This window comes from Pseudocercospora fijiensis (genome assembly GCF_000340215.1).
Source record: "Pseudocercospora fijiensis CIRAD86 unplaced genomic scaffold MYCFIscaffold_11, whole genome shotgun sequence".
Taxonomy (NCBI): domain Eukaryota; kingdom Fungi; phylum Ascomycota; class Dothideomycetes; order Mycosphaerellales; family Mycosphaerellaceae; genus Pseudocercospora; species Pseudocercospora fijiensis.
The window spans coordinates 551,323-579,187 of record NW_006921542.1 but is presented as its reverse complement, the minus strand read 5'-3'; positions in this window follow the sequence as shown (position 1 = coordinate 579,187).

Sequence of the window (27,865 nt, the reverse complement as noted above, 5' to 3'; positions counted from 1 at the left end):
TTCTAGTTAGCGATAGTTCCTTCCTAGGAGCTATCGTCGCAGTTACGCTAGATACCCCGGGTTATACGAGACTATAGTCGACCTAGAATAATTAGCGTATTCCGGTTAGCGGCAATCTAGAAGGTAAAGGAGAAGCATATACCGAAAGCGTCTACTATAATATTATAGTAGGCACCTACTAGCGTAACCTCCCTATTTACTCCCTATATACTAAGGGAAATATCTCTGTTTATTAGCAGTCGGAGCTGTTTGGCCTAGCGCTTACTTATAATAAGTGACTCTAAACTATTATTAAGTATTGCTAGCAACTGCTAACTATAGCTTCCGATAGTAACTTAAATATAGATAGCGGGAACGACGGCGAAGGAATAGGTAACTACGGAAAGGTCTATATTATTAGGGATAGAGTAAAGCTCCTTAGGTTAAGGAGGTCCTACTCGACCGATTTGTTAGCTAGTAAATCGGATAGCCTTAATAGAAACTGAAACCGAAGCAGGGTCGGTATTATTACTATGCCCTCGGCCTATCTCCTTAATCCCCTCTTCGTTAGTATTATCGATAGTCTCCTAGCTCTCGTAGGTTACTAATTCGCCTTCTACTAACTCTTAGGTACCTAAAAATTTAGGAAGGAACTATAGGGAAGAGACGTCGATATAGTCTTCTTGCCTCTATTTTCTTCGGAGGGTAGCGAGGTCTTTTATAAAGGTAGTATCGTTAGGGATTCGGCTCTAGAACAGGTTAGTAGGCAAACTATATACTAATAGCTCTCCTATAGACACGTTAGACTTAAGGTCTAGGAACTATAAAGCCTAGAAGAGAGCATTTGCCTTTATATCGTAGGAGTTAGTAGGCCCGGCACTATACTTCTTTATATACCTATTAAAGCGAAAGCTCTTTAGGTCGGCTAACTTTCGTTTATATGCAGGTAGGTTAGCTAGACCTAGGGTACTACTAAGGTCGGTAGTATCGTTCTCTATATCGATATCGGGAGTCTCTAGTACCTCCGGAGTAGCTATACTAGCTCGAGTTGTACGGTCTTTAGCTATCTAGAGTGTCTTAGTCTTAGCGACTGATTCTCGCTATTTCTTAGCCTTGTCGGCTGCCTATTTCTTAAGTATCCTAGTAGGGGCTGCCGTACTAGGGCGGGTAGGGTTCTACGGGCTCTTACCCTTACCCTAGGACTAGGTTTAGGACGACTAAGTTTAGGACCTTATAGCAGCGTAGACATCTACGCTATTCTTAGTAACCGCGTAAACATTAGTAACTGCGTCCGGGTCCTAAGAAACAAAGTTAACTTTAATAGGCTTAGTAGTACCGTTACTACTCCGCTCCTTAACCTATTTTGCCCTAACCTTCTAAGTTTCTCGTTTAGTAATAGCGGCGAGGGTACTATTCCTAGTATCCTTAAACTCGATCTTACTACTATACTTCTTCTCTAGAAGACTCCTAAGTTGAGGTAGCTTCGGGGCTCTACGATCCTACTCGAAGTTAATCTTATCGCCGGTATCGGTATAGTAGAACCGACTATTTACTTATATAACGAGCTTCCTCTTAAGAAGCTCTTTCTAGATAGGGTAGTCTAATTAAATATGTTTAAAACCGCCGTATATCTAGTACTTGCTATCTAAGTTAGAATAGATCTTCCGTATAGCGTAGACGTTAACTAAAGGGGCCTCCGGGTAGTTAGGATCGGAAACCTAGTAGACCGGTAGCATATCCTTTAGTATGCTAGTATTAATAACCTCCCTAACTCGCTATAGTGCTTTCGTATTAAGGTTGAGCTAGGCTAGGGATTTAGCTAAGTCCGCAACGTCCTAAGAGTGCTTAGTAACAGTAGGAGTTACGGTCTTAGGACCGCTCTACGACTTAGGAAGGAACTTAGGTCCTCTGCTTCCCGAGGCGTCGCTCTTTACCTAAGCTAGGTTATTCCGGTCCTCGCCGTAAATGAACTTCTTTGTATTAGCGGAGCTGTTAATATCGTCCTTAATAGCCTCTAGGACCTCTTTATACTTCCTAAAGGTCTTAGGATTAGCTTCGCTAAGCTTATAGCGACGGAAGACACGCTTAGCCGTAGACTACGGTAACCCTTTAAGGAGTAGCCTCGTTCTTTAAGAGTTCTCGAGGTCCTACTAGTTAATACCGTCCGCTAACTTAACAAACTCGCGGACATACTCCTTTAGGTCGTTATCTTCGGTGCGCCTCTCTATATAGAGGTTCTTAAGCTACGTATAACTACCTTTAATACGACGGCTATCGCGATCCCGATACTCCCTTATAAAGGCCTACTTAAAGACCTCCTAGTCGGTATTAGACTTGTCGTCCTTTTCTAGGTAGCTAACTAGGGTTCTAAGGGTTCGGTAAAGCTTAGTAATAGTAGTCCTCGTAAGGGACCGGACCTTATACTAGTCCGACTCCTCTTCGAGCCCGTACTCGGCTAAGTTATCCTTAAAGCGTTCTACGTACGCCGTAGCGTTCTACCCTCCGAATAAAGGGTTTCTACCGCTTCCTAGCTCTAGTAGGCGACGCCTGTTTTAACGGAGAAGCTTAGTTTGTCCTTAGATTATTTTTATAACGATATTGTAAAGAGCCTCGGGTATAGAAGGCTCGATAGCCCCTAGGTCGACGGCGCTTATAATAACTAGTCGTCGCCTAATTTCTTCGTTAATAGGGTTAGGTAGGTTATTAGATTCCGAAGATTCCGCTAATTCGTAATACTCGCTTTCGCTAGAGCTTATTCGATTATTATAAAGTAGTTAAAATGAAATGCTATAGGAAAGTGCTTTTAGTATATATTGTAGGTTTGGTTTATTTCGATGTTGCTATACGAGAAAGTAGTATACTAGGCTATTTTCTTCTAATGTTACCCCCGGGGTAGTATTAGAATTTAGCCTCCTAGGGGTTGCCTAGACACTACTAGGAGCTTTAAATTAGTAAACTTTAGATAAAAGCCGCTCGGAGGAAGGAACTGCAATCTCTATTCACACCTAGATCCTAGAAACTAGCCCCTTTACTAACCCTCGTTATCTCCTTTAGCTAGGCGGGGGGGCGGGAACCTTCTTTTTTCTAGTAGAAGGCTAAGCACTGTCCGAACGAGGCTGCGAATCCCGAAACAATCTACCCTAATTAATAGGGAAACTGTCTAGGCATCCGACCTATAATCTAGAAATTGCTATCGTATTAATAGTCTTAGCGGGGCCCGCTAAGGTCGATAAGTAATTAATCTATCTCCCCTTTTAGGCTTAGCGGTAGCTTATCTCGAGTAAGCGGTACTAAATAGGTCTTCGACCCGGAGCCGAGTCCTTAGAAACTAGCTATAGTTGAAGACTAGGCCCTAAGCTGTAACAGTCCTAAGGGTTTGTAGCTTTTCGGGGTTAAAGCGATGCCCTCGTTAAGAGGTTTCTCTGCTTGTCGTAATAGCCCCTTAAGATACTTCGGTATCGTCCGTATCGTAGGCTCTTATCGTGCCCTCGCTTTAGTTATAGCTATTCGTACCTAGAGACTACCTTTAATACACCTAAGCCTGTTAGATATAAAGAGATAGCCCTACCTTCGGCTCTAATAAAGGACGGAAACTAATACTACTACTACTACTAGCAGTAATAGTATAGGCAACTGAGGGTAATATAACCTATAGCAATATAGGCAGCTATGTTTAGCATAATAGGATAATAAGACGGTTGCTTAGGCTAAAGACTAGAGCCCTATAACATAGGCATTATAGAAGTGTAACATAAACAATATGCTATACGAGGTTGGTAATCTGTCTACTCTATAGAAGGAGGCCTCTTATATAGGCTCAAAACTAGCCTATAGGTGTAGGGCCGGTTACTAGCTAATACTAGGAACCTCTACGCTATATTATCTTCGCCCGCGAAGTAATCGAAGAATTCCTACGAGATTATACCGACTATATAACTATAGAAGGAGCTGTCCTAGAATACTTCCTCCGAGAAGTATATAAATAGGATTTAGAATAAGGTCTCCGACCCGAACTAAGATAGGAATACTAGTACCTATTATATATAGACCTCCTTTCGCGTCGTAGGAACTCCGCGTAAAACGAGGGGGAGCTACTATTATAGTAGCTGCCTAGAAAGTACCGACAAGTCCTATAAGCTAGCCGCTATACTATAAAGTAATATCGGATTTAAGTTGCCTTAGTAGTAAGGGCCCCTAGCGAAGCAGGTCGCCTAGTTTGCCGCCTATTTATCCGTATAACGTAATATCTTAGTAACTCCCGCGGAGGCCGTATATAGTAGAATAATACGTTATTAATATACGAACGACGGGACTATACTAAACTTCGCGTACGCGTATACGGACGATAGTAAGCGAGATATATAGAGTCGTAGGATATATCCGAGTAGTAGGAAGGAAGCGGAAGATAAGGAAGAGCTAGGAGAAATATATTTACTTAGGAGCAGTTAAACGAGTTCGTATACGCGCGCCGCGTAAGTTAGCTAGGAAACAAAGTCGCTACGAGATAGCGGATAAGCGGGATACGCGCGCGCGCGCTTAGCGCGTAGGAAAGGACCCGAAAGTAGAGGTTTACTAAGAAGTAAGCAAGTAAGATATATATACCTATACTTACTCGTCGGAGGCGCTAGACGCCTATAGTGCGGGATACTAAGGAAGGGGCTCTCCCTCTAAGGCATCCTTCTTCCTTTCTTCGTAGTTCGTCTTATATAGATAGTAGCTATATTAATTTAGTACTCCCTTTAGTTTAGTTTAAAGTTTAGTAAATATTCTTACTACTTAGCCTCTAACCCTTATAATATATATAATCTCTCTTTATTATATTAACCGTATTAACTAGCTCTTCTACTCTTTTAGTACCTAGATATCTAGATACCTTATATATTTACCTAAGTATAAGGTTTTTTAGTAGTAATAGGCGTACGGAGCGACGAGCTATTATATATAAAGATAGGGTAAGTTAGAGTGGGTATTTAAGCGGCTTATTATCTATATCGACTACCTACTTAGTTAGTAGTAGTACTTCGACTTTACTAATAATATCGAAGTAGGGCATTCCTTAGTTTAGTCTAATAAATTTAATTAGTAGTTTATATTATAGGCTATATAGTATATTATCGATTTCTTAGTATTTAAATTCTCGTAAGAAGAAGAGGATATCTCCTATAATATTAGTATAGAAGTAAGGGATATAAAGGCATTCCCTTAGTTTAATCTATAGGGGCTTGCTACTAATAGCTATAGTAGTAAAGGATACTATTCCGATAGCTACGACCTTGTTATAACTAGGACTAGTTACTATAGTTTAAGATACTTATAATAGAAGTAGTACAAAATTGAAGCGGCCTAGATAGTTAATAATTCTATAGTTTAACCTACTATTATATATTAGGCTATTAAATAGGTTCTACTCTATTAAAGCTACTATACTAATGTATATAGTAGGCCTAACTACGCTAGCAAATAATAGTATATTAGAGTAGAAGAAGCAAGCGCGAGGGAGAGCTTATCTAGTCTAGAGTCCTTACTCTCTAGTCTATAGTACTCCTAAGCAATCTTAATAGCTAGTAGGTCCTTAAAGAACTTAGCCTATCTTAAGTAGAAGCCCTTATTCTTATATAGGTCGCTCTTAAAGTACTTTAGCTTGCCCTTATATTTGTTATCCTTATCCTTTTTATTACCCTATTTACGTAGGCGGTAGTTTACTATAGTATATTTATACCGGTTCTTATGTGCCTTCTTTTTACAAATACTAGTAACCTTAGTATACGTCTTTAGTATACGGTTGCTACTATTACTACGGCCCTTATTCTTATTAGGCTTTTACTGTTATTATAGCTAGCAGCTTATAGAGTAGCATTAGCTTTACCTATTTCTACTTTATAGATAATACTAAAAGATAACCCCTTTATAGTAGAAGTACCTAGTATATTATAGGCATAGTCTCGTACTATACTAATAAGCTAGAGGAAGTAATTAGTATTACGTAAGGCCTAATGCATTATAAAGAGTACCTTCCTATTAGTTTCACCTATATTTGTTACTACTATATAGATATAAACTACTCTATTATCTAGCTCCAAGTATTATATACGTTTTATCTTCTTATATAGATTAAGCTACTTCTTATACTATTGTTCTAGGTCCTTAACTTATCGTAACCCTATTAGTCGAGCTAGTTTCCTACTAACTATAGTTCTTTAGTATTACGTACTCGGAGTAAAGTAATCCCTTAGACGTACGAGAATAATACGTAGTATTAGTACTATTACAATATCGTTATCGGTAATTACTAAGTAGTAGTATACTTCTATAGTAGTAGCTAGGCATTCGATAGACTTGTTATATACTAACTAGGGCTTATGTAGCTCGAAGAGCCACACGAGAAGCCTAAGGCGACGAGTAGCTAAAGTCTTATCTAGACGCCTATAGTAGGCCTAATCTAAAACGCGTATAGTAAGTTATATCTAAAACGCTAATACTAAAAAGTAATATTAATCCGGAACGCGTTATAGATATTAGAAAGCACTATTTAGAAACGCTTGTAGCGAGCACTATTAGGAAGGCTTATAGCAAGATAGTCTTAAATATCTATAGTAACTACTTCCGGAATATGCCTATAGTAATTACTATCCGGAATACCTATAGCGAGTACTATTCGAAATATCTATAGTAAGTAGTTCTTTCCGAGTTAGAACGCTTATAGTAAGTACTACCTATAAGGCGTATAGTAAGTACTACCTATAAGGCAGATACTAAGTCTAATCTAAAACGCCTATAGTAATTTTAATCTAAAACACTTATAGGGATTCTTATTTAGAACGCTTATAATACTAAGTACTATTCGGAACGCGTATAGTAAGTCTAATCCGGAGCGCTAATAGTTAGTACTACTATCTATAACGCCTATACTAAGTTTTATTTAGAACGCGCTATATAGTAATTCTAATCCGAAACGCTTATACTAAGTCTTATCCGGAACGCGTATAGTAAGTGCTATCCGGAACGCGTATAGTAGGTCTAATTCGGAACGGTAATAGTAAGTACTATTACGAACGCTTATAGTAAGTAGTACTTTCTAAAATACCTATAGTAAGTACTATTTAGAATACTTATAGCAAGTTATATCCGAAACGCTTATAGTAAATACTACTAAAAACGCCTATAGCGAGTAGTAATATTCGAAACGCCTATAGCGGTAACTATCTAAGATATCTATAGCGAGTAGTACTATCCGGAACGCGTAGAACAAGCCTTATTTTAAACGCTTAGTATAGTTAGTTCTATATAAACCGGAACGCGTATAGCAAGTCTAATCCGAAACGATTATAGGTATTCGAACTGCTTATAGCGAGCGCTAAGTACCCTATATAACGCCTACTACGAGTACCTTATAAAACGCCTATAGCGAGTACTCTATAGAATACCTATAGCGAGTAGTACTATCCGGAACGCGTAGGATAAGCCTTATTTTAAACGCTTAGTATAGTTAGTCCTATATAGGCCGGAACGCGTATACTAAGTCTAATCTAAAACGCTTATAGAAAGTCTTATCCGGAATGTATAAATTAAGTCTAAGTCTAATCCGAAACTAAATACTTATATTAAGCACTATCCGGAAGGCCTATAGGCTAAGACTATAGCGAGCAGCACTATCCGGAACGCTTATAGTAAGCACTATCTAAAACGCCTATAGTTAAACAGCATTCGAACTATCTGTAGCGAGTACCCTATATAACGCCTACTCTGAGTACCCTATAGAACGCCTATAGCGAGTACTCTATAGAACATCTATAGCGAGCAGTACTATCCGGAACGCGTAGAATAAGCTAACTGTTACTAACAACGCCTATAGTAAGGCTAACTTAGAGCACTTATAATAGTAAGTACTATTCGGAACGCGTGTAGTAAGTCTAATCTAGAGCGCTAACAGTTAGCACTACTATCTAAAACGCCTATACTAAGTTCTATTTAGAACGCGCTATATAGCAATTCTAATCCGAAACGCTTGTACTAAGTCTTATCCGGAACGCGTAGAGTAAGTGCTGTCCGGAACGTGTGTAGCAAGTCTAATTCGGAACGCTAATAGTAAGTACTACTAAGAACGCTTAAAGCAAGTAGTACTATCTAAAATACCTATAGCAAGTGCTATTTAGAATACCTATAGTAAGTCTAATCCAAAACGCCCGAAACGCCTATAGCAAATACTACTAAAAACGCTTGTAGCGAGTGGTGGTATTCGAAACGCTTATAGCGATAATTATCCGAGATATCTTTAGCGAGTAGTACTTTCCGGAACGCTTATAGTAGATACTGTCTAAAACGCCTATAGTTGCTAGGTAGTATTCGAACTGCTTATAGCGAGTACCTTATGTAACGCCTGCTACAAGTGCCTTGTGAAGCGCCTGTAGCGAGTACTCTATAGAATATCTGTAGCGAGTAGTACTGTCCGAAACGCGTAGGCTAAGCCTTTCGAGTATACCGCCTCGAGCAAATACCGCCGGATTAGGTATAAACGACCGATATAGCATCGGAAATAATACTATCGTAGCCTTACGATATATACTACGACTCCTACAATCTCCGAACCGCTTACGAACTGTATACTACGACTCCTATAATCTCCGAACCGCTCGTGAACTGAGAAATTTTAAAGTTCCTCGGCTATAGCTAAGTAGAGTCGGCTTTTAGCTTATTTTAAGCCGTAGTAAGCCTAAAGGGGCCGTAAGTACCCTATAAAACGCCTATAGCGAGTACTCTATAGAATACCTATAGCGAGCAGTACTATCCGGGGACCGGAACGCGTAGGACAAGCTAACTACTATCTATAACGCCTATAGAAAGTCTGATTTAGAACGTTTATAATAGTAACTTAGTAAGTACTATTCGGAACGCGTATAGCAAGTCTAATCCGGAGCGCTAATAGTTAGTACTACTATCTATAACGCTTATACCAAGTTCTATTTAGAACGCGCTATATAGCAATTCTAATCCGAAACGCCTATACTAAGTCTTATCCGAAACGCGTAGAGTAGATACTATCCGGAACGCGTATAGTAAGTCTAATTCGGAACGCTAATAGCAGGTACTACTAAGAACGCCTACAGCAAGCAGGACTATCTAAAATACCTATAGTAAGTGCTATTTAGAATACCTATAGCAAGTTATATCCGAAACACCTATAGAAAATACTACTAAAGACGCCTATAGCGAGTACTCTATAGAATACCTATAGCGAGTAGTACTATACAGAACGCGTAGGACAAGCCTTATTTTAAACGCTTAGTATAGTTAGTCCGATATAAACCGGAAGGCGTATACTATACGCAAGTCTAATCCGAAACGCTTATAGAAAGTCTTATCCGGAATGTATAAAGTAAGACTAAGTCTAATCCGAAACTAAATACTTATACTAAGCACTATCCGGAAGGCCTATAGCGAGTAGTGCTATCCGGAACGCTTATAGCAAATACTATCTAAAACGCCTATAGTTAAATAGCATTCGAACTATTTATAGCGAATACCCTATAGGGCCTATATAACGCCTACTACGAGTACTCTATAGAATATCTATAGCGAGTAGTACTATCCGGAACGCGTAGGATAAGCTAACTATCATCTATAACGCCTATAATAGGTCTAATTTAGAACGCTTACAATACTAAGTACTATTAAGAAGGCGTATAGTAAGTCTAATCCGGAGCGCTACCTATTAGTACTACTATCTATAACGCCTATACTAAGTTTTATTTAGAACGCGCTATATAGTAATTCTAATCCGAAACGCTTATACTAAGTCTTATCCGGAACGCGTAGAGTAAGTACTATCCGGAACGCGTATAGTAGGTCTAATTTAGAACGGTAATAGTAAGTACTATTACGAACGCTTATAGTAAGTAGTACTTTCTAAAATACCTATAGTAAGTACTATTTATAATACTTAGAGCAAGTTATATCCGAAACGCTTATAGTAAATACTACTAAAAACGCCTATAGCGAGTAGTAATACTCGAAACGCCTATAGCGGTAACTATCTAAGATATCTATAGCGAGTAGTACTATCCGGAACGCGTAGGACAAGCCTTATTTTAAACGCTTAGTATAGTTCGTCCTATATAAACCGGAACGCGTATAGCAAGTCTAATAATCTAATCCGAAACGCCTACAGAAAGTCTTGTCCGGAATATATAAAGTAAGTCTAAGTCCAATCTAAGACTAAGTACTTATACTAAGTACTACCCGGAAGGCCTATAGCGAGTAGTACTATCCGGAACGCTTATAGCAAATACTATCTAAAACGCCTATAGCAAACAGCATTTGAACTACTTAGAGCGAGTAGCCTATATAGCACCTACTACGAGTACCTTATAAAACGCCTATAGCGAGCACTCTATATAATACGGTATATCTATAGCAGTAGTACTATCCGGAACGCGTAGGACAGGCCTCATTTTAAACGCTTAGTATAGTTAGTTCTATATAAACCGGTACGCGTATAGCAAGTCTAATTCCGAAACGCTAATAGAAAGTCTTATCTGAAATATATAGAGCAAGTCTAACTATCTAAGTCTAATCCGAAACTAAATACTTATATTAAGTACTATCCGGAAGGCTTATAGCGAGTAGTACTATCCGGATTGCGTATAGTAAGTCCAATCCGGAGCGCTAATAGCAAGTACTATTAAGAACGCTTATAGCAAGTAGTACTATTAAATTACCTATAGTAAGTACTATTTAGAATACTTATAGCAAGTTATATCCGAAACGCTTATAGTAAATACTACTAAACCCGATTATAGCGAGTAGTAATATTCGAAACGCTTATAGCGGCAACCGTCTAAGATATCTATAGCGAGTAGTACTATCCGGAATGCCTATAGCAAATACTATCTAAAACGCCTATAGTTTAATAGTATTCGAACTATTTATAGCGAGTACCCTATATAACGCCTACTACGAGTACCTTATAAAACGCCTATAGCGAGTACTCTATAGGATACCTATAGCGAGTAGTACTATCCGGAACGCGTAGGATAAGCCTTATTTTAAACGCTTAGTATATTTAGGCCTATATAAACCGGAACGCGTATAGCGGGTCTAATCTAAAATACCTATAGAAAGTCCTATCCGGAATATATAGAGTAAGTCTAAGTCTAATCCGAAACCAAATGCCTATATTAAGTACTACCCGGAAGGCCTATAGCGAGTAGTACTGTAATACTGTCCGGAACGCTTATAGCAAACACTATCTAGAACGCCTATAGGCTAGCTATAGTTTAATAGTATCGGAACTATTTATAGCGAGTACCTTATATAACGCCTACTACGAGTACCCTACAAAACGCCTATAGCGAGTACTCTATAGAATATCTGTAGCGAGTAGCACTATCCGGAAGGCGTAGGATAAGCTAACTATTATCTATAACGCCTATAAAAAGTCTAATTTAGAACGCCTATAATACTAAGTACTATTTAGAACACGAAGGTCTATTTAAAACGCGCTATATAGCAATTCTAATCCGAAATGCCTATACTAAGTCTTATCCGAAACGCGTAGAGTAAGACTATCCGGAACGCTAATAGCAAGTACTACTAAGAACGCTTATCGCAAGTAGGACTATCTAAAGTACCTATAGCAAGTGCTATTTAGAATACGTATAGCAAGTCTAATCCGAAACGCCTATAGCAAATACTACTAAAAGCGCTTATAGCGAGTAGTAATATTCGAAACGCTTGTAGCGGTAACTATATCATCCGAGATATCTATAGCAAGTAGTACTATCCGGAACGCTTATAGCAAACACTATCTAAAACGCCTATAGCAAACAGTATTTTAACTACCTATAGCGAGTACCCTATATAACGCCTGCTACGAGTACCTTAGAGAACGCCTATAGCGAGCACTCTATAGAATACCTATAGCAAGTAGTACTGTCCGGAACGCGTAGGACAAGCCTTATTTTAAACGCTTAGTATAGTTAGTCCGATATAAACCGGAACGCGTATAGCAAGTCTAATCCGAAGTACTGCTAAGAACGCTTATAGCAAGTAGTACTATCTAAAATACCTATAGTAAGTACTGTTTAGAATACTAATAGCAAGTTATATCGGAAGCGCTTATAGTAAATACTACTAAAAACGCTTATAGCGAGTAGTAACATTCGAAACGCTTATAGCGGTAACTATTTAAGATATCTATAGCGAGCAGTACTATCCGGATCGCCTATAGTAAAGACTATCTAAAACGCCTAAAGCTAAACAGTATTCGAACTACCTATAGCGAGTACCCTATATAACGCCTACTACGAGTACTCTATAAATAGAGGAATTTCAATTTAGAACACTTATAATCCTAAGTACTATTTAGAACGTATATAGTAAGTCTAATCCGGAGCGCTAACAGTTAGTACTACTATCTATAGCGCCTATACTAAGTTTTATTTAAAACGCGCTATATAGTAATTCTAATCCGGAACGCTTCTACTAAGTCTAATCCGGAACGCGTAGCGTAAGCACTATCCGGAACGTATATAGCAAGTCTAATTCGCAACGCTAATAGCAAGTACTATTCAAATTTAAGCACGCTTATAGCAAGCGGTACTACCTAAAGTGCCTATAGTAAGTACTATTTAGAATACTTATAGCAAGAAGTACTATATTATATCCGAAACGCTTATAGTAAATACTATTTCAAACGCCTATAGGAAATAGTATTCGAACTACCTATAGTAAGTACCCTATATAACGCCTACTACGAGTATCCTATAGGGCGCCTATAGCGAGTGCTCTATAGAATATCTATAGCGAGTAGTACTATCCGGAACGCGTAGGACAAGCCTTATTTTACACGCTTAGTACAGTATAAACCGGAAGGCGTATAGCAAGTCTAATCCGAAACGCTTATAGAACGTCTTATCCGGAATGTATAAAGTAAGTCTAAGTCTAATCCGAAACTAAATACTTATACGAAGCACTATCCGGAAGGCCTATAGCGAGTAGTACTATCCGGAACGCTTATAGCAAATACTATCTAAAACGCCTATAGTTAAATAGCATTCGAACTATCTATAGCGAGTACCCTATATAACGCCTATTGCGAGTACTCTATAGAATATCTATAGCGAGTAGTACTATCCGGAACGCGTAGGATAAGCTAACTATTATCTATAACGCCTATAATAGGTCTAATTTAGAACGCTTATAATACTAAGTACTATTTAGAACGCGTATAGTAAGTCTAATAACTCTAATCCGGAGCGCTAACAGTTAGTACTACTGTCTATAACGCCTATACTAAGTTTTATTTAGAACGCACTATATAGCAATTCTAATCCGAAACGCTTATACTAAGTCTTATCCGGAACGCGTAGAGGAAGTCTATCCGGAACGCAAATAGCAAGTACTATTAGGAACGCTTATTATTTATAGCAAGTAGGACTATCTAAAATACCTATAGTAAGTCCTATTTAGAATACTTATAGCAAGTCTAATCCGAAACGCTTATAGTAAATACTACTAAAAACGCTTATAGCGAGTAGTAATATTCGAAACGCTTATAGCGGTAACTGTCCGAGATAGCTATAGCGAGTAGTACTATCCGAAACGCTTATAGCAAATACTATCTAAAACGCCTATAGTTAAATAGGATTCGAACTATTTATAGCGAGTACCTTATCTAACGCCTACTATAAGTACCCTATAAAACGCCTATAGCGAGTAGTACTATCCGGAACGCGTAGGATAAGCCTTTCGAGCCTACCGCTCCGAGCAAATACCGCCGGATTAGGCGCGAACGATACCGCCTCGAGCAAAAAACGCCGCCGGATTAAGCGTAAACGACGGAGACGGCCTCGGAAACACTACTATCGCGGCGCCGGAGCGTTATAGTCGATCCTGCGACTCCTACGCCCTCCGGACCGCGCGAGAATCGAGAAATTTTAAAGTTCCTCGCCGCCGACTAATTAGAGTCGGCTTTTCGGTCGTTTTGAGCCGCACTAAGCCTAAAGGGGCCCCAACTTTTGTTGAGTTGTCATATTATAGACCTAAATCGATTAAACTCTACTAGCTAGACCCTAAAGATGTCTATAGATATCTTAATCCCTTATTAATAAATAGGGTTAACTAGTATACGAGCCGTATCTAGCGTAGGGCTTACTAGTTATACTAGCTCTACTAGTTTATTCGAGTAGGGTTAGCGTATATCTAGGTCTCGTACCTAGTTAGATATATTATAGTTTGCTTAAACTAGCGGTCCTAGTCGTTTAGTCCTCGAATAATAATATATCTAGTACCGCCGAGGCGACTAGCTAATAAGAGAGCTATTATTAAAGACATGTTAATCTTATATACGATTATAGAAGCCTAGTTAAATAGTTATTGTTTTAGTGCCGTTAAACCTATCGTTTATTAAAGGTCTCGTAGAATACAAAATTCTTTCCTAATACAGAAGTCTCTAATACCGCGGGTTTCCGGGCTTATAACTATTACGTATAGCGTAGTAGACTACTTATATAATACTGCCCTACTAGCGGTTTCAAAATAGCTAATACAATCGCCTATAGTCTCCTTATTCTAAAGTCTAAAATATAGTATAAAAACTAACGGGTTATAGCCTCGCTTCGCCGGCTATAAGAAGTTCGCTCTCGTACGCTCTCTATAAATATATTACGGCCCCTTCCTCGCTAGGGGAAAAATATAATAGTAAGTAGAAAGTTCCTTATAAATTTTTTAAAAATTAGCTATTTTATCCGCTATAATCTATTGAGTTATTTATTATATACGATATTGCTAAAATCGAGTAAATAGTCTATAGTTAGTAAAACGTTTTAATATATATTAGTATACTCTACCTACCTCCTTTTAGAGCTTAAATAGAGATACTCTTACGCGATATCTAGCTTATCCCCTAAGGCTATCCTATAGTAGGTCTTTTAGTAGTTGTCTAAGTCTATTTAGGCTTATATTAATACGTTATGTATAGATATGTATATAGAAAGATACATTCGAAAATCTATCTGAACGTACTAGCGATATCGCCGCCTCTAGTAAATAAACCAATTTTATAGTCTCTAAGATAAGAACGAAACTAGAGGCCGCTTCCGCGGGCCTCTAAATATAGTCCTATACCGCCGCTACCTCTATCTACCCCCTTTCTTTAATCTCGCTACTAGCCTCCGTCTAGGCCTAAAATAGAATAGAAGTAGCTCGAATTAACTACTAGGAGCTCTATAAGATTAAAATTAAGATAGGAGATCCCTAGGAAGTAGTAGTACTACGTAAATAGTCGACTCTAGAATCTAGTATAGTCGATACTATATCCTAATTAGGAAAGGTTACGAATAGCGTACTAACTATCGCGCCGGATAGGTATAGATAGATTAATAGCGCTAAAATCCTTAAAAGCGGAGATATAGTACTTATAGTAGTAAGCGGCTTAGTTGTAGAGCACCTTATAAAGCCCGTAATAGAGTAGTAAGGCTACCTAGATAAAAGGGCGACTATAGTCTAACCGCAATAAGGAGTTATAATATAGGTATTTAAAATAGCTAACTAGATACTAAAGGGATCCGAACGAGGGATCGAATTAGATATAAAGAAACGATAAATCCGAATTAGTAACTTCTCTATCGTATATACTAACGTTACCTATATTAGTTAGCTTACGGTCTCGTAGAAGTAAAAGACTATAGAATCGCGAGTTGTTAAGTTCTCGACTATAGGAGGAGCAAACGCCGCGCTAGTAGCCGAAAGACTCGTACCGCTCGTCTAGAAAGTACGTAGCTATAGAATAATTAAATACAATTACGTATACCGGGTTACGTAATACTAGATTTACAAACTCTACGGGTATATCGTACGCTATTAATATAAGCTATTTGCGTATAGATAGTATAGTAAGAAGGCTATAGAAGAAGACCTAAGAACGCCGCTATACTCCGAATAGGGATATACAGTAGGATAACTAGAGAGGAAGCGGAAGTATACTCTATACTACGGCCTGTATAGCGCGTAGTTTTTAGAATACAAGTTACGTAAGGTAGAAGTATAACGCATTACCTAGGCTAAGAAGAAGGTAAAGAGTAATATATTCTATCTAGAAACGGCGAAGGATATACCCTAAGACTATCTAAAATCGATAGTTAAATCTTCTCTACTATAGCCGAGAAGTAGAAGAAGGCTTATACTTCCCTTAAGGCTACTAGTATACGCCCTTATAATAAGGAGAAGGCAGGCAACGATAAAGCGGCTAATAAATAGTTAAAGGAGGCTCCCGACGTAGAGCCTACCCCGAACCCTAAGACCTAGTAATTACTATAAGTCGTTAGACCGCGAACGAGGGATATAAACGTATAACTATACTCCTAAAGTACTACTATAGATACTACCGCTAACGATACTATACTACCTTTAGGAGCGCCTACCGCGGAAAGCGAAGAGTAAGATAATAGATTTACGGTAGTCGAATATCGTAAGATAAGAGTCCTAGGCTTGTTACTAGGTAGCCCTTATAAAAGGTTAACTAAGAAGAGACTATTTACGACTACTAGAGGCCCTCTAGCCGAAAGAAGTACGAACGCGGTAAGGACGCTATAGATAGTACTATAACGGATCGGCTTTAAATTAGTTAGAGTACTTAGGCTATAATCTAAGCTAAAGACAAGCCGCTAGGCTACTATAGGCGTAGATAAAGAAAACGCTACTTCTAAGAACGCGGCGGAAGACGAGCTTTTTTTACTCTAGCCGAGCTCTAACTAGGATATTAATATAAAGATAGGTAGAGATAACTCTAAGTCTAATATCTCTAGTAACTCGAGAAGTAGGAGTAGCCGACGGAAGCGGGGCAAATACGTAGTAATATACGATCTAGGTAAGAAGCCGAGGGCCTTATAGCGTAAGCGTATATAGAGTCTACTAGGCACTTATACCTAAAATAAGTAGTAACCTAGAATGTCTACGAATTATATAGTATAATATACGACGATTATATAGAGTTATAGCGGAGTTTCTCCGCGACCCGGAAGTACTAAAATACAATATAATAGTATTCTAAGAGCCGAAGCTTAGCCTACCTAGCGGGCAAGTCTATAATCCGCTTAAGGAGAGGTATTATACTATCCTACCGAAAGTAGAAAGACCTAAGATTTATTAGCTTATCTTACGTTAAAGGCTAAAGGAGCAGTTAGAGCTCTAGGACTATAAGAGATATAATTCTTTACTTATAATTACGATAGACTAAGGACGCCTAATTACTATCTATAATGTCTATAACCTACTACTACGGCTACTATATAATAACCTCTTCTAGGGACTCCCGCGGAAGAGCGTACTACCGGCGCTTATAAAATCGCTAGTAGTAGGGGAGGCTAACCGCTATATAGTACTAGGCGATTTTAACCGATATAATACCGAGTAAGAGGATAGACTAGGTATTAATAGCTACGCGGTATTAAATATAGTATAGAAGGAGATCGCCTCCTACTTTAGACCCTCGCTATACCTTTAACTAGGTATAATTATAAGGGTCCCCGATTAAGTTAACTAGTAAAATACTATAATTAACCGGATATAGGTAATTAACCGGATATAGGAGTAACTTGTTAAATAATAGGTCTAGATAATACTAGATAAGTAGTCCGACTACCTACTAATTACTAGAGCTTAGAATTATTATACTAAAAGCGCCGTAGTTAGAAAACTACTACTACCGCAAAATAGATAAAACGAAATACCTTAAACGCCTTAGAGAGCTCCTACCGAAGACTATCGCTCGACTAAAAATATAGCAAGATCTAGATAATCTAGCTCTACGGATAGTAGAAGCTATTATATAGGCGATTATAGAGAGTATACCGCTACTACGAGTTAGTCTACGGTCGCTATCTAGATTTAATAAAAAGTACTAGGAAGCTCTAATAGTAGCTAAGAAGGCTAGGCGAATCTAATAAGCGTCCGGAAGAGCTAAGTACCTATAGCTTACTAGTAAGCTAAGAGAGCTAGGTATAAAGTAATATTCCTATCTAATTAGGAAGACTACTAGGAGAGAGTCTCTTAAGTAAACACTATAAAGAATCTTTAGGCGCTCCGGCGATAGATAAAGAATATAGACGTCCTAATGCCCACGTTTATACTAATACTAATAGATAGCTAAGGGAGGGAGATATAGACTACCGACGAGGAAGTAGACTTACTTTAGTTAGTTTTCTTTCTAGAACTACCGACGGTAGATATATCCGATATTAATAACGCCGAATATAAAGTACTACTTATAATACCGCTTATTATAGAGTACGAGGCTAAAGAAGCAATCTGCTTTACTACTCTAAATAGGGCGCTAGGACTAGATATAGTCCGTAATAGAGCCTTTAAGATAGCGACCGACGTTCTCGCGCCGATTCTTACTTAACTATTTAGCCTCTCCCTAGTACTGTAGTACTATCCGGCCTCTTCTAAGGGATCTACTATAGTAGCGCTACGGAAACTATAGAAGGCTATATACTACGAGCTAAAGTTATACCGACCGATAGCGCTCCTTAATATAGTCGGTAAGCTAATAGATATCGTACTTACTAAACGGATCTTATACGTAGCCGAGTGCTATTAGCTACTCCTAGTAATCTACTATAGCGGACGGAAAGCAAACTTAACCGAGTACGCCCTTAGAGCCTCTACCTAGTACTAGAGACTATCTATACTAGATAGAATTAGAATAGAGTAGTTAGCGCCCTATTCCTAGACGTCTTAGGAGCTTTCGGTAACGTAAGCTACCGAAGGCTACTCTATAACCTAAGAAAGCGTTAGCTACTATCCCGGAGATAGTCGGATATCTTTAGAGCTATCTAGTTAACCGTACTACGATACTAAAGATAGTTAAAGGTACCTTAAAGTAGTATAAAGTTAGTAAAGGTATACTATAGGGCTTACTACTCTCCCTAATACTCTACCTCTTCTATTATATAGATTTAGTTAGAATCGAGGGAGCCGATCTAGACTCTAGATATATCGACGATATCTCTATAGTAGTTTTAGGGGAATTAGCGGTCTCGAACTACGAGATACTAGCTCTACTATACGAAAAAGCCGAACGCTAAATACGAAAGTATACCTTAGTATTTGTATTTTAGAAGTACGAAATTATCTATTTCTATACGCTAGATTAGAGAAGTACGGCGGGAAGAATAACTCCCGAAGAAAGAAACCTACCTCTCTAGCCTACTCTCCTAAGTAGCGAGGAATATAGTAACTAAGTAATAGAGTATATACGCTACCTAGGCATTTAGCTCGATATCGAGCTAAAGGGAATATAGTACCTTAATAGAGTCTATAGCTAGTCGGTAATAATAATAGGCGCCCTATAGAAGAGAGCGCTATACTACGGCAAACCTAAGACGCTTACCTATATTCTATACGAGTACCCGGATATCTAGCCGCTCTAGAAGGATATCCTTAGTAGTATAGTATTATATACTATAATGTCGCTAGTTTATAAACTTTTTGCTATACCGAAAACTGTAATTTAAGTAGCCGACTTCCTATACCGTATAGGGCTCCTTACGTAGTTTAGAGGGGTTAAGATATAGTTTATTACTCCTTCCGAAGAAGAGGAATAAGCTAATAATATAAGAGTATATTGTTTAGATAGCCGTAGGCTAGAGTAGGTTATAAAAACGTATAAAGATACGATACGCGATAACTACACTACGAACTGCTCCCTTATTTACTACGACGATCGAGTTCTATAATCCCTATACTACGTCGAAAACACTAAGCGAAACGATATATTAGAAGTCGTATCCGCTAATATAGAAATCTCCGCTCTCTACTAGGAGTATACGTATTAAAGTTAAATCTAGCTAATAAAGTAAGGCTAAGCTAGCCTAAGCTAGCCTCGACGCTAAGAAGCTAGTAATATTATATACAGATATCGTACTAAAAGGAGTCTTAACGGATTCTATATCGCGTTAAAGAAGGCTATAGAATAGATAATATTTTATAGGGGTTAGTATAGTAATCTTACGAAGTTATCTAATTTAGGAAATAGCTAGGAGGCCTTAGTAAATAGGATATAAAAGGAGGCTATATACCTAGTTTTCCTATAATTCTACGAAGGTCCTAGTACTACTAAACAACTAGGTAAATACTACCGCGAGCGCCCGTAATATATCTATCCTATAATTAGTACTTCTCGAGCTATAGCCGCTACTATAGGTTAAAGATAACTATATTTAAAGGCGTTACCTTCCGACCGCCTTTATCTTTAAGCTAAAGTCTACCTACTAAGAAATCTAGCGAGCGTACTATAGGGAAAGTACCGAGGTCCTTATAGTAATATTAGTTCTCGAGAGGTTCTTCCTTATATATATCTAGAAGGAGGGGATAGAGATATACGGAAAGGAGAGTATCTATATATATCCGCCTAACCTTAGCTTTACTATAGGGACGTAGAAGAGATAATATAGCGGAGAAGACGATCCGCTAGAATCTAACTAGATAAAGCTGTTTAAGGACTTTATCTAGGCGAAAATAAAGAGAATAGACAGTAGTATACTATTAGTAAGGATAGCTCTCTTTAATAATACTACTATTAACCCGCTAGGTAGGTAGAAGGTATATAAACGGGATAAATAGTATATAATATTAGACCCCGCAGTAGTTCGGTTTACGAACTATAGAACGTGTATAGTTTAGTTTCTTAGCGGTACCCCTCCGGTTTGGTTCCGGTTTGGTTTTTTACCCCGCTAGTCTAAGCCGGTTTCCGAGGAAATCCGACTAAACTGCGACGACATACGACGATATACGACGACCTCGGATCGGGTCCGGGGGCCCTATATTGCATACGCTATACGGTTACATCTGTATTTCAGGCTGTTTAGACGTGTTCCGGCGTGTTTTAGGTCGGGTTTTTGTCTGTAGCCGGCACGTAGCCGGCAAACCGGTCCGTATACCGGTTTCTTAGCAAACCAAACCAAACCAAACTAGAATTTCGGCTTAGCAAACCAAACCAAACCAACCCGGACTACTACGGGGTCTAGTATATATAGACTTACGCGGTAGTATAGCTACTAGGTAAGTAAGGCTACTATTTAATAATCTACGACTATAACGCTAGTAATAAACTTATCGGACTAAAGCTAGCTAGGACCTTCCTACTCTATATATAATAGAAATTCCTTAGGGGCCTAAGGAGAAGCGTAAAGTACGCGCCGTCTACTTTAGAGACGTATATAATAACGGCAAGCTAGTATATAATATTTAGCGTAAATCTAGGACCTTCTACTTAGGCCAATGTCTTATTAATACGCTAATTTAGATATATAGGATACCCTACGTAGGGGATATACCCTAGGAAGACCTTAAGGACCTAGGATAGCTTAGTTTCTTAAAGATCGGAGATATAGATAGCTACTTTAGAATGTAGATAGAAGGGTAGGGAAAGAAGGACTCTAATGTTTGTTTATTTACTAGATTTTATTAGTTCTAGTTAACTAGGCGTTACTAGTTTATATAAAGGGATAAAAAATATAAAGATATAGTCTATATCTAGCGTTAGAATAGTATTTACTTTAGGAGCAGTAGTATTAGTATATAGTTTCTATAGAGAGTTAGAGCCTAGTATAGCGTCTAATAATAGACAGCTAGCGGTCTTAAGCCGTACTCGGAATAGCCGAGGAACGGGCTAAAAATAGAGTTAATAATAGTAATAAACCCTTCCTCGCTAGGAGTATAACACTCGTATTACGCTTAGCGTAGTAGATTACGTACGTAATACTGCATTATTAAGAGCGCTTGTTTAATAAGTAAGTAATTGTATTAGTTATGTTCTATCTCTTCTATAGTCTAGAAATAGTATGAAAATCCTTTCCTCTACTAAGAAGTTATATAATAATTATATAACTAAGCTAATACGTTATATACTCCCTTAGCTTATATAAAATGGGTATACCTTCCTTTCTAGGTAAGGTAGCTAATGCTTCTATATATAAAAACAAAAGAAAAATTAATCTTTTTAACTTCTTATATAGTACTTTATTAAAATAACAAAAAATTAGTTTAAATCTATACTATATATAAGAGAGTCTTGTTTTATATCCCGAGTACCCCGAAGGATATCGTTATATAATCTAGACTGCGTATACACCTTTATATACGGTCCCTATTACTAGGAACTGTTTTCTTCCTATATAGTTAAAGTACGGACCGATAACTAGAGCCTTATTTAAGAACTCGTACTATTTAGTAAAGATAGTTCAATTGAACTAAGCCCTCTATATTATACTATCGGTTATTATAGTAATCGCATAGGTAGCGTCTATTTACTTAGATAAAGGATTAAGTAAGATATATATTAGTTAAACAGATTTAATAAATTAGGATAGGTAACTTAGACTAAGGACGCTACCCTTAGCTAAGGCTACTATACTATTATTACTAGTACTAATACAATTGCCGTAGACTTGTTATTAGTTAGTAGAAGTAACGCTCGAAGTAATAATATAGGCGATAGTAACGTACCCCGTAAGGTAAGATTGCCTATACTATTGTTTAGCCTCTATAAGAAGGCAAGGTTGAATCCTTTATCCTAATTAGTCGTTATTATCGTATTAGACACTTTTATTAGTACTAATCGATAAAGCTATATTTAATCGACTTAGTTATAGTTAGTAGAGGGGCGGCCGCTAAGTATTATATAGAGTTGTCCTCGTATTATTAAAGAGGAAGAGGTCGTTAGAGAAAGAGTTTCCCTCCTTATATACCCTATATTCGTTCTGCGTTACGGGTTAGGCGTTAGTATAGTTAGTCTTAGTTGCTAAATAAACTTTAGTTAGTTCTATAGACTATAGATCTTAGTTAGTCTATTAGTAGGCATATTCTATATTACTAAGTATTTATAGAGAATACGGCCTGCCTTATACTCTTAGCGCAGCTAGTACTAATAGATGTCTATATGCCTAAGCTTAGTGTCTAGCTTGCTAGTATCCGCCTTAATAATACGAATAGTCTATATATTATTATAGTATAGTATAGGAAGGCTATCTAAAGTAAGGCTAATATTATTAAAGAGACGCTTCTACTAGATTAGTTCTAAGCCTATATAGAAGGCGGCTAGTAGTTTAGCCTTAGTCGTAGATTTAGTAATAGTAGACTGTCGTACTACGTTCTAATTAGCTGGTCTATTAAACAAGCTAAACAACTATCCTTCCGATAACTGCCTAGTGCCCTTATAATTACCGTATAAGGTATCTAAGACACTATAGAACTCTTATAGCTCCTAACTTAAGTGTATAGTAACGGCTAGTCTATTATAGTTATATTCTAGACAGAACTCTTTAGTTTAAAGCAGATACTTAATATACTAGTTAGTAGTAGCTATATCTGTTTGTCTAGGGTTTTAAAGAGCCTTTAATAATAACGATACTACCTTAGCTATATTATGCCTTGTTTGGACTGCTACAAAGTTAAGTAATCCTACTCGGCTTTAATATACTCGTATTGCTACTAAATTAAGTCGAGTATAGTTATCCTTACTAGAAGTTAGTTTCTTATATAGCTCGTACCTAGTTAGTAGGGGGGCTTTAGCTCGTCTACTAGCTATTATAATACTTTATCTTTAAGCTATCTTCTTAATATATGCCTTCTTAGATAGCTATAGTTGCCTAGTACTACGGTTTCGCTTTACTTTAATACTAAGGAACTATAATAGTTAGCCGAGCTTATTAAGCTCGTACTCCTATATTAGCTTTCACTTAATATCTATTACCTTCTATTAGTATTAGCGACAATATAGTAGTACTATATTGTCTATATAGAAGAAGATAAATACCTAGTTATCTAGGTCGGTATATAGGTAGTCTATATTCTCTACTAGTTGTATTCGAAGCTTGTTTTCGAGGGTAGTTATAAAGTGATTATACTAAAGCCGAGGCGACTCCTATAGTCTATATAATGCCTAAAGCAGACGTAGTACCTTGCCCTTCTATTCAAAACCTTCTAGTAGCTTTAGATATAGTATATAGGGTAGTATAGGGTTAAGGAAAGCATTTACTATATCTATCTACTTAGCCTCTAAGTCAAACTTAGTAGTAATAGCTATTAGGGCCCTAAATACCCTTGCTATAAGTGTTAAGGTATAGGTACGTACCCTTCTATAGGTCCCCTCTTATATATACTCTTGCCTTAAACTTTACTAGTCGACTATTCGTATTAGTCTTATATTTAAATACCTAGGTAAGAGGTAGAAGGTTAGGGATGTCTAGTATAGTAATGTCTACCTATTTAAATGTCCCTATTTAAAGCGCTTTATTAAACTTAACCCTTATAGCGTATATCTAATGCTCTTTAAACTAGCTCTTTATTACTTAGCGCTAGTTACGTAGCTCTACTAGTAGGTCGAAGATCTTCGGTAAAAGGGCTAGATCGTTCTTATTATAAGGAAGTAGTAGTAATAGATCGCTATCGGCTTAATCGGTACTATTGCTATATGTTAATCTAGCTTCGTGTTCTATAGCTATATATAGATTGTTAAATAGTAGGAGGTTTCTCGCTTATTCTCGATTGCTAACTCGGTAGATTACTACTACTCGCTATCGTTTATAGGGGTTGTTAACTCGATAGTACGGGCCTCCTATATTTAGTAGGGAACGATAAGATACATTAGCTACTTTAATTAGTATTAGCAATTTAGCAAGCTCTATATGTAGTATATTTATATCTATCTTATCTACGTAACCTAGTACGTCTATATTGTTAGTAGGGGTATAATTACTAGCATCGTTCTTAGTTTCCTTAGGTTACTAATTAATAGTTAGGTCTACTAATCTATCTAGTATATTATTACGCGGTTATAGTATATCGCGTAGATTAATTAGAAAGTCTTGTTTCTATAGTTAAGGCTCTAGAAATAGCCCTTTCGGCACTAGTATAAGCTATAGCTCGTTTAGTAGTATCGGTAGTAATTGTTAAGGTAGTCCTTGTCTAATAGGCTCTACTAGCCTTATAGGGCTAACTATTATAAGTCGACTAGGTCCTATTAGTATATCTACCCCCTTAGCTCTAAACCTAATAAGGTATAGAGGTATATCGTATACTTCTCGAAGCTTATTAAACTAATACTTCGAGGCAGGTACTTATAGCTCTTTAAGATTACTATACTCCGAAAGTTCTTAGTTAGTAAGATTAATACTAAGGTCGGTATTATATCTACTATAGAACCTAGACTTATTTAATATAATATCTCTTATACGGAGGACTATTATACGCGAGGGGATCTATATTCGATTAATTAAGTGCCCTTCGTATCTATATAGGTATCTAATATAGGTGCGTAAGGCTACTTTTATAGTATTTAGTAGTATAGCTTTCCTTTTGCCGTTAGTTGTCTCGGTACTATAGATTACTAGATATGCCCTTGCTCTAAACTAGTAGATATAGGCTATATTCGGCTTATATCTAGTACTAATCTCGTATAGTGCACGTATTAGTAGGTTAGTAGTACGTAACCTTAGTAATCTATTAACTAGGAAGGTTGCTATATAAACTACTTCTAGCTATAAGTTATATAGGAATCTAGTATATATTATTAAGGCTTAAGCTACCTTAATAATAGTACGGCCTACTCGCTTAGCTAGGTCCTGTTCTAATATATATAGGGCTATTAGCCTCTATATAGTATAGTTATTACGTAAGTAGGATCGAAACCGAAGGCCTAAGATTCCTCCTTTATTATTAGATAACAAACAGATAATGTCTCTACTAATACTACGTACGAAGGAGGCTAACTAGTTCTAGCACTAAAGGAGAGTTAATTCTTAGCGATTACTAATTGTCTGTATATAGTAAAGTCTAGTATATAGTTTATATATATAAAAAATGTACTAATTACTATTATAGGCTAGATCTAGCTATATTAGGTCGGCTGCAATAAGTCTATGTAGAGTTAGTATTAATATATTATAGTGCCTTAGTCTTCTAGAGATAAGCTTCTTGCCCTTTGCTTATATATATATAGGATAGAGCGGCGTTCTTAGGACCTTATTATTATATATATAATCTCTTTTTATTCTATTAACCCTATTAACAAGTTCCTCTTCTCTTTCTATACTTAGGTATCTAAATATTTCGTATATCTTTCTTAGAGTAAGTTACCTAGATAGTAGTAGACGGGCGGAGCGGCGTACTATTACGTAGGCTAATAGTTTTGTTATTATTACTAACTACGATAGTTAGAATAGGTATCGGTATAGCCTGCCTTTATCCCCTATTAGCTATTCGAGCGGAGGTTTACTATCTACTTTATAGATAATATCGAAATAGGGTATATAGTTTTTAGGCCTACTAAGAGGGACTAGTAGTTTCCCTTATAGGTTATAAAGAATATTATTAAGCTTATTATGCTTAAACCTACGGTGATAGAAAACTGCCCTACTAATAATATTAGTATAGAAGTTAGGGATATAGAGGCATTCCCTTAGTTTAATAGTTAGGGGTTAACTAGTTACTAACTTAATAGTAAAGGATTGTTAGGGCTAAAGAGGCTATACGTAATTAGTATATAACTAGACCGAGTAAAGCTAAGGTCTTAGTGCCTTAGGTAGGGCTTAGCGCTTAGTACTAGACTAACTAGCCTACCTTCCTCCTTCTCCTCCTAGATCCTTATCGAATACTACTATACCTACTACTACCCTATCTACCTGCTAATATAACCCCTATTATATAGTATTCGATCTACCCTTTAAGGGCAGTAGCTAGATAGTCCTTATTTCAAGCTTTTAGCGGTATAGCTACGAAAACCATCGATTTAACTATATTACGCCCGAAGAACGGGACCTATACGTACTATTCTACTAAAATAACCGTACTAATTATTAAGCAAGGCCTTCTATACGGCCTATTACACTAAGTTAATTACACTAGGCCGATACCTACTAATTCCGCTATATCTGTACTATAAGGGGCTATAATATATTATTAGTGCTACCCCTTATTATAATAGCCGGCTTATTACGAAGCAATAATAACAACCGCGGCGCTACTAGTAGTGCTAGCAATAACAACACTAGTAGCATAGTGCCTACTAAAGGGCCTACTAAAGAACCTATAGTTCTAGGTAATAATCCGGAATTGCCTATTAACGACATTCTTAACAACATTGTTAATCGACGATATAGCTAACTAGCCTTTAGGCCCTAACTAGTAGGGAGACTTTAGGAAGCCACTTAAAACAGGCTTACTGCCCTGCGTTAAGAATAGCAGCTAAAGGATAACCTCCTCGAGCTCCGTCGCCTCTAGGAAGCCCTGATAACTACTACTAAACTAATAGTAGGACCTTCCTTACTAACTATTTAAAAGAAGGATACTAAGCTTAAGGACTATACCGTATTTAATAGCTCTAGTCGAAAGCAATACAACGACTATATTCGTAACTATAAGCTTAATTAGCGAAACGCGCTAAAGGCTCTTCTAGACGACTATTTATTAGTTGTCTACGCTGTGTAGTACATTAATAGCGACCTAAAACGCACCTAGGATAACTATTTTGACTCCCTCGATAATTAGACCGCTATTTAGTAGCAAACCTATAAAACTATTATACTAGATACCCTTAGAAACCCCATACTAAGGCAATAATATGCTTAGGACTAGTACCTTCGAGCTAAGCAAAAGACTAATTAATCGGCTCGCTTATTCGAGGCCTATTTAAAGACCCTTAAAGATAACCTTCCGGCTAAAACTAATTCTATATAGATCTCTAAGATACGCCTAAAACTTAGGTAGGAGCTTATCCTTAAATTAGACCGCCGTCGTATATTCGAATACGCTAATCTAATACGTATTCAATTTATAGTCGAAGTAGAAACAGCTAAACGAGCTGTTTAGCTCTAGTAACGACTAGAAT